The 8,984-nt window shown below is 47.4% G+C and overlaps 1 pseudogene; it reads right to left on the reverse strand.

Annotated features, from left to right (window-relative positions):
• Positions 1-8,532, reverse strand: part of LOC145338672 (haptoglobin-like) — a 40,418-nt pseudogene extending 31,886 nt beyond the window's left edge.
• Between the last annotated feature and the right edge of the window lie 452 nt (positions 8,533-8,984).

Consider the following 8,984-nt stretch of genomic DNA (forward strand, 5'->3'; position numbering starts at 1 on the left):
GGCCATTGGCTGCTTGAATACGTGAGGTCACTTCCCTTGACTGTGTCAAATGTTGAATGGAATGGGATGCTGGCCTTTATAGCGAGGGGGATAGAATATAAAAGCAGGGAGGTCTTGCTGCAACTGTACAGGGCACTGGTGAGGCCGCAGCTGGAGTACTGTGTGCAGTTCTGGTCGCCTTACTACCGGAAGGACGTAGAGACTCTGGAGAGAGTGCAAAGGAGGTTTACCAGGATGTTGCCTGGTATGGAAGGACTGGGTTATGAGGAAAGATTGAGCAAATTGGGGCTGTTTTCCCTTGTAAGACGGTGACTGAGGGGGGATCTAATAGAGGTATATAAGATTATGAAGGGTATAGATAGAGTAAACAGTGGTAAGCTATTTCCTATGATAGAGACACACAGTACAAGGGGCCATGGACTTAAGGTGAGGGGGGAGAGGTATAACACTGATATTAGAGGGAGGTTTTTCACACAGAGGGTAGTGGGGGTATGGAATGCTCTGCCAAGTAAGGTGGTGGAGGCAGGCACACTGGAGTTGTTTAAGAGTAACTTAGACAGGCACATGAGTGGGTTGGAGATGGGAGGATATAGGAACATAGAACATAGAACACTACAGCACAAACAGGCCCTTCGGCCCACGAGTTGCGCCGATCACATCAACACCTTCCAATCTATAGACCTATCTATAACCCCCAATCCCATAAAACCCCATATACTCATCCAGAAGTCTTTTAAAAGACACCTCCACCACCACTGTCGGCAGCTGATTCCATTCACTCACCACCCTCTGAGTGAAAAACTTACCCCTAACATCACTTCTGTACTTTCCTCCCCGCACCTTAAATCTGTGTCCTCTCGTAGCGACCATTTCAGCCCTGGGAAATAGCCTCTGAGAATCCACCCTATCTATTCCTCTCAACATTTTATAAACCTCTATCAGGTCGCCTCTCAACCTTCGTCTCTCCAGGGAAAAGAGTCCCAGCTCCCTCAACCTAGGAGATTGTTTTAAATAAGGTTCATTAGCATTGGGATGTCCCTGGTAATGTGTAAGGATGTGGAATGATACTAATGTTTTTCTCTTTTAATTCACAGGTTTTAAGTCGGTCCACCTCGTGTCCAACGAGGGGCATACAGGCGATGGGTCATACTAGGGCTGCTCTTGGATGTTTGAGATTGGCCTAATGCTTCATGTCGTTAGTGTGTGCCTAAACTGGACCAGATACTGGGCAAGACGACAGCTCAGTGACTATCACTGATTGCTGTGCAGACACATGGATTTGGGCCGGTGTCTGTGGGAGTTTGCACATTCTCCCCGTGCTTGCGTGGGTTTTCTCCGGGTGCTCCGGTTTCCTCCCACACCCCAAAGATGTGCTCTTAGGCTGATTGGAGGTAATAAATTGTCCCTAAATTAGTTTCCCTCAATGTGGATGGCCATAAAACAATAGATAAGGGTCACGGGTGGAGGGGGGGGACTGGTGGTGTTAAAATGGCGGCGCGGGTTCGTTGGGCCGAAGGGCCTGTTTCCCGGGATGTTTTTGTTCTTTGTTCATTCAAAACTCTGACGGCAGCTGGGAAGAAGCTGTTCTTGAGTCGTTTGGAACGCAACTTCAGACTGAGAGTAGGAGCCATACCAAACTGTGAGACAACCAGAAAGAATGCTTTCTATGGTGCACTTGTCAAAGTCACTGAGAGTAGTGGGCATGCCAAATTTCCTTAGTCTGTCTGTGATCGCCTTGGACAAATATGAAATTGGAGAGATGATAATGTTTGAATTGTAATACCTGATGGTGTAAAGTATCCGGGAGCAGAGTGGATTTGATAAAGGCTGGAATACAGACTGGGGGAATGAGCGGGAAGATGTTGTGCTGAATGAATGGTTCTTGTAGGAGAGGGATGGATGGAGAGAGGGAAGGAGGGCGAGATGGATAGAGGGAGGGTGAGGGGGACAGAGGGAGGGTGAGTTGGACAGAGGGAGGGTGAGTTGGATAGAGGGAGGGTGAGTTCGACAGAGGGAGGGTGAGGTGGATACAGGGAGGGTGAGTTGGACAGAGGGAGGGTGAGGGGGACAGAGGGAGGGTGAGTTGGACAGAGGGAGGGTGAGGGGGACAGAGGGAGGGTGAGGTGGACAGAGGGAGGGTGAGTTGGACAGAGGGAGGGTGAGGGGGACAGAGGGAGGGTGAGGGGGACAGAGGGAGGGTGAGTTGGACAGAGGGAGGGTGAGTTGGACAGAGGGAGGGTGAGGGGGACAGAGGGAGGGTGAGGGGGACAGAGGGAGGGTGAGTTGGACAGATGTTGAATTTGAGAAGCTGCAGTTTCCATTTGAAGAGGTTCCCAGACCCTCTGAGCAGCTGAACTGGGGAAGCCTTTGGGCAGAGACGGTGCTGCTGCTATTTCCCCTCCCGGCCACCAGGAGCCGCTGTAACCCTCCCGGCCGGTGCTGCAGCTGCTGCTCCTCCCAGTGTCACCTCCTGCCGCCTCCGGCCCAGCCGCTGCTCGTTGGCGGAACACCCGGGGCCTGTGGAGGGGCGGGGCCTCCGCCATGTTGCCGTGATGTCACGGTGAGGCCCCTCCCCCTCCCCCTCTGTTTGTTTTTAAATAAAAAGGAAGAAGTGAGTGTTGAGCAATGGGGAAAGTGAGAGAAATTCCCAGCCGGAAACCCCGCCAGGAACCGAATCAAAATTAAATCAAATCCATATTTATATCCAGAGGCCGGGGCGGGACCGCGCCTGCGCGCTGTGTTCTCCCAGACTGCACTGCGCAGATCAGGATTAAAAAAAAATAAAAAACAAGAAGCGACCTTCCCGAATCGAGCAGGAACAGAAATTCTGCCGGGAGCGGACTAGGAATAAAAAACCATTAACATTTAAAAAAGATTAGCATCTACCTGCCGGTGCGCATGTGCGGGAGGGGGATTCTCCCAGAGGGCCGCGTGCGGGTCGCCGCCGCATTGAAACCCCTGGCAACGGCAAGATGGCAGAGGGCCGTCTCCCCTGGCAACGGCAAGATGGCGGAGGGCCGTTTCCCCTGGCAACGGCAATATGGCAGAGGGCCATCTCCCCTGGCAACGGCAAGATGGCGGAGGGCCGTCTCCCCTGGCAACGGCAATATGGCAGAGGGCCGTCTCCCCTGGCAACGGCAAGATGGCGGAGGGCCGTTTCCCCTGGCAACGGCAATATGGCAGAGGGCCGTCTCCCCTGGCAACGGCAAGATGGCGGAGGGCCGTTTCCCCTGGCAACGGCAATATGGCAGAGGGCCATCTCCCCTGGCAACGGCAAGATGGCGGAGGGCCGTCTCCCCTGGCAACAGCAAGATGGCGGAGGGCCGTTTCCCCTGGCAACCCTTCTATTAATCCAAATGTTTATCCAATCCCATTAAACTGTGCATTTAACATTGACCCATCGCCAAATGTGAACAAACCAACAGAGACATAAACCAGAGGCAGAGACGCTGCAAACGTCCCAATGTTTATTTATAAAACAGTGGGGACATTTACTGACATGTTCAGGTCAATCTCAGTGATGGTCAGTGACCAGGTCTACATTAAAACAACGGGTGCAGTCCAAGGTTAAACATCATTGGAACAAAGTTCTCCTGAAATTGGACATTGCCGGTGAGTCCCAATGTGATGGAGAGATCCAAACTCAGCCCCACACCCTGATGTGGTGAAGGGGACACCAGGCCCAGCTACAGAGTTGGATGTAAAGAACAGCGGCGTGTGTTTGATTCTGGTGATGTACACACTCCGAGCCGAGTATTGAATCATTCTGAGGCAGAGAGACATCAGATTGAGACCATATGACACATTGGGGCCTTTTCATCTCCCATAACAATCCCTCCCCCTCTCTCTGATATCATAGAATCATCGAAACCCTACAGCACAGAAAGAGGCCATTCGGCCCATCGAGTCTGCACCGACCGCAATCCCACCCAGGCCCTACCCCCTTATCCCTACACATTTACCCACTAATCCCTCTAACCTACACATCTCAGGACACGAAAGGGCAATTTTAACACGGCCAATCAATGGAACCTGCACATCTTTGGACTGTGGGAGGAAACCGGAGCACCCAGAGGAAACCCATGCAGACACAAGGAGAATGTGCAAACTCCACAGAGAGTGTGGAATATGTTCTCCCTGTGTGTGAATGGAGGATCTTTGAGTGTCCAGTAACTCCTGGGGTTAACAGGACAGCTCGATAAGGTGGTTTCGACCGGCAGACAGAATCCTTTACTGGTTAATGTATAGAATGCAGTAAGGAGTCTCAATACACCAGGTTAAAGTTCAACAGATTTATTTGGTAGCAAAAGCCACGAGCTTTCGGAGCACTACTCCTTCATCAGTTGAGTGGGATTTCAGTTCACAAACAGGGCAGATAAAGCATACACCACAGTTAGGATCGAGGATAGAGCTGTGGTCACCATGGTGGGGGTCCAGAGAGAATTATCCCCTTGTCTGTGTGGATTTCCTCCGGCTGCTCTGCTTTCCTCCCATCCAAAGATGTGCAGTTTAGGTTGACTCCTCACGGTAAATTGTCCCTTAGTATTAGGGGAGTTAGCAGGGTAAATATGTGGGGTTCCAGGAATAGGGCCTGGCTGGGACTGTAGTTGTGCAGGCACTATGGGCCGAATGGCCTCCTGTAGGGCTTCTCATTTACAGAGGAAGTTATCAATTGTGGCACAGATTTGAAAAGCAGAGAAGTGATATTGGAGTTATACAGAACTTTGGTCAGGCCACAGCTAGAGCACTGTGTGCAGCTCTGGTGGCCACATTATCGGGAGGATGTGATTGCACTGGAGGGGGTACAGAGGAGATTCCCCAGGGTGCTGCCTGGGGTGGAGCATTCCAGCTATGAAGAGAGGTTGGATAGACTTGGGTTGTTTTCCTTGGAGCAGGGAAGACTGAGGGGCGACCTGATCAGGGTGTACACCATTATTCAAAACGGCAAAAAAGGAAACATACAGAAATCAACCAAAATATCCATTAAGATGAACGCAGAAACTATGATTAATGATCAAATCTTATGACTTTGTCAGAACAAATGCAATTACATTTTCATACACAGCAAACATTATCTAAAATGAGCACAGAACACTTTGCCTTAAACATAGTCACTCTCACAGATAATCTGAATTCAAATAAACACGAGATTGCAAGTAAAACACCCCACAAAACATTCAATTATAACTCACAGAAAGGGCATACACAGAGCACAGACACACTTTCACACACGGAGACTCGCGTATATAGTGACACGGATATAGACCAGTGATACTCAAAGTAACACACAAACAGACACACACACACGGAGACACAGAGACACACAACAGAGGCACGCAAAGACAGACACACAGAGACATAGGCACTTACACACAGTGACATACAAAGTAACACACAAACCGACCCACACACAGACACACATCGACACACACAACACAAACACCCACACACGCACACGCACACACACACACACACACAGGCACATACACAGAAATATGGATATACACAGACACACACACACACAGACTTACACAGAGATATACACATACACGGTCACACACAGAGATATAAACCCTGGTTTTTGTCTCCAAAGCTGCATCTCTGTCACATTTAAAATACAATGTTACCTTGGTGACGAGACAACTCTGTCAGAAATAACTCAGTGTTGTGTTCACATAGAATGGCCACTGTGAAGCAATGCCAAATGGCTGACTGATGTTTGTGGGTATTTTTCACAGATTCCCAGAGAGGGAGAGAGAGATGGGACAGAATACACAGACGCAGAGATTGAAGAAAAGAGCGAGACAGAGATTGAGAGAGGTATACAAGGTCTCCCTTCTGCAGAACATTTTAACTTGTTCCCATTGAATGTATTCAACGACCCAATGCCCACTGCACTCTGGGGAAGGGAATTCTAAACACTAACCACCCCCTGAGAGAAAGAAAAATTCCTCCTCATCTGCCTCTTTAATAGCAGCTGTATGAATTTAAAACGGTTCCCTCCCTGATACTAGATTCCCCCATGTTGGCCCTGTTCTGTGATAATTAATACAGATGTTTAAAGATGATTCAGTAGTTCTTTAAGGGTAGCAGACACAGTGAAAAAAAGAAACGACTCTGTACACAATAGATATATTTCAAGGGGATATTGCAGCCAGCTGTATCTGAGTGGGCAGTAATCTTCTCTCAGAATCAGATTGTGGGTTCAGCTCAGAGCCTCAAATACTAGGCTCTGAGCATCGATCAGAAACTCCGAACACAGCATGATGGGAGAGGTGACAAAGGAAAGTGGGGTTGAATTTGTGAACCTTGCCTTGTGGAAAGCTTTAGTGCTTGGGGAGAATGTCAACTTTTCAATGGACCTACCATATATTAAGCTGATCTTTCTCTATACCCTATAGGTAACTGCAACATTATATTCTGCATCCTCTGCTCTCATTCTCCCCTATGTATTCTGTGTACGGTATGTTTTGTCTGTATAACGTACAAGAACCTCTGCTCAGTCCTGTGTTGGGTGTGGGATCACCATTTGCTTTTCTCAACCCACACTTATATTTCCCAACAAAGGCAAGAGGTTTCAATGTTTAAAAATGAACACATTTAAAAACAAAAGTAGACCGGATTTGGTTAAATCTCACAGGGTCCAGGGTGAGGTCGTCAAATGGATACAAAATACAGTGATGACAGAGGACAGAGGGTGGTTGTAGAGGGTTTTATGTTCAAGCTGGATGCCTGTGACCAGCAGGGTGCCTCAGGGATCTGTGCTGGGTCCACTGTTATTTGTCATTTATATTAATGATTTGGATGAGGATTTCGGAGGCATGGTTAGCAAGTTTGCAAATGATGTCAAAATCTGTGGCAGAGCGGACAGTGACGAAGACTCTTGTCCACTGTTGAACCATTCGATTGACTATTCTCAGATCATCACAGCGTGTTGTTAAAATACGAGACTCTTTCCCTCAGATTCTGAACCAACCCTCATTCTTCGACTTGTTAATAGACGTGGCAATCACTCCAGAGGCACTGCTGGGTTCCAGGGGCAATGACATTAACTAACAGTCACTGAACAAACTGGTTCAGTTATTCCCTTCCAATCCAAATGTACCAAAATAAAGTGGAACAACGAATGGTGGGATAACATTGGATGCCTGAGGGAAAGAAGATGAAAATACTGGATGCACTGGCAAACCTGTCCGTCACGATAGTTTATGGTTAATTCTCAGGGTGTGAACCTGTGTTCTTAATGGCGAGATTAAGGGTTGTGAATCTTCTAATTTTAGCCTGTTGGTCTGATTTTACTGGTGATGGAAGTCCGAGGCCACAATGAAGGACAGCAGGATTGTTTGTTGGTAAGAAAAATGCTTTAATAAATGGAAATCAGCGCAGATATGTGATTGGAAAATTTTGTCTCATGAATGTAATCAAGTCACAGCTTTATTTTCTGAAATGGCAGAAGGAGACAGAGATGTCGGTGTTGTGTGCACAGGCTTCGAAAAGTTGTGCAATCAAGAGCAATTTAACAGAGTTGTCATACAAACTGCAATGTATCAATTCACGGGCAGTATCCGCATAGAGGTTATTTTCTTTTCCCCATAAAACAGGAATCACAGGTGAATGGAGAAGGGTCTTTTTCACATGACTTCATTTTTTTGTGTAAGTGATAAACAGTGAGTTGGTTGGATGCAGGGTATTAAAGATAAAGATTGGTGAAACAGGATCGGCAGTTGGAAATGTTCATAAGGAAGAGAGAAATGAAAAAGAATATACTTTGGAGATAAGGAGAGATACATGGTAAAAATATCAGATTAAAGTATTAACGATGACTTGTTAGGCCTCAGCTGGAGTGATGTGCCTCATTCTGGACACAACAATCCACGATGTATTCACTGGCCATGAATATTTCCATCTCCAAGAGATAACATGCAGGGAAGAAGCAATGAACTCGTCATTTATTGCAACTTTCCTGGTGCCTGTCAAGGCAGATGTTTGAGAGGCAGATCCTGCCACAAACTGCGATACTTCTGCTGTCAACTGACATGGTTGGTAGTAATATTGGACTTTGGCACCTTTTCCCAAGATCCCATCGTTACTGCAAATTGTCCCAATGGATGTTAGCTCATATGAGGTGTCGCTATTTCCCTTTTTCTCCGGCTATACTCCGCATTAGTTGATGTTTCGAGCCTTAACCTCTTTCCAGCATTCCTCAGCTGAACATTGACGCCAGTTGGGGCAATCTCACCGTATTAAGAGGCAACATTGCTGCAAACTAGTTCCATTCTGTTGCTGTGCGTGATCCTCCAAAGTTGTCTCTATGTGACAATTCCCACAAAACTTCCCAGTTCTTCCTTTGTTGGAGTTCAGAATTCGTGATTGGTTTTCAATCGGCACAGACCTATGGCAAGCCAGCAGACGAAAGGAGGCAAAATTAAATTCTAAGTCACCATGCACCACCAACTTTCCATAACCATTGCATCTGGTGCTGGGAATGCGAACGTTACAATCCAGCAGATTGTTCCTAAATTTTAGCTCCATGTCATCCTGTACATGTGTTTTGATTTGTTCAAAGATATTGACTACTTTACCTATCCGTGCGTTGAGCTCTGCTTCAAGGATAGTGATGTCTTTCAGCCTGAAACCAATTTAGTTGCATCAGCTATCCTCTTCCTGTGGATTTTCATTTACTTTCAACAGGGGCACAAACACAAACTGAAAACTAGCCTCATCCTCACTGCTTGAATAGTCAGTTTAGTCATAAGAACATAAGAAATAGGAGCAGGAGTAGGCCATCCAGCCCCTCGAGCCTGCCCCGCCATTCAATAAGATCATGGCTGATCTGTTGCTGCTCAGTTCCACATTCCCGCCCTCTCCCCATAACCCTTAATCCCCTCGCTTATCAAAAACCCATCAACCTGCGTCTTAAAAATATTTAGCGAGGCAGCCTCCACCACTTCAACGGGCAGAGAATTCCAGAGATTCACCACCCT

This window comes from Carcharhinus amblyrhynchos, unplaced genomic scaffold (genome assembly GCF_965287045.1).
Source record: "Carcharhinus amblyrhynchos unplaced genomic scaffold, sCarAmb.v2.hapA chromosome_138, whole genome shotgun sequence".
Taxonomy (NCBI): Eukaryota; Metazoa; Chordata; class Chondrichthyes; order Carcharhiniformes; family Carcharhinidae; genus Carcharhinus; species Carcharhinus amblyrhynchos.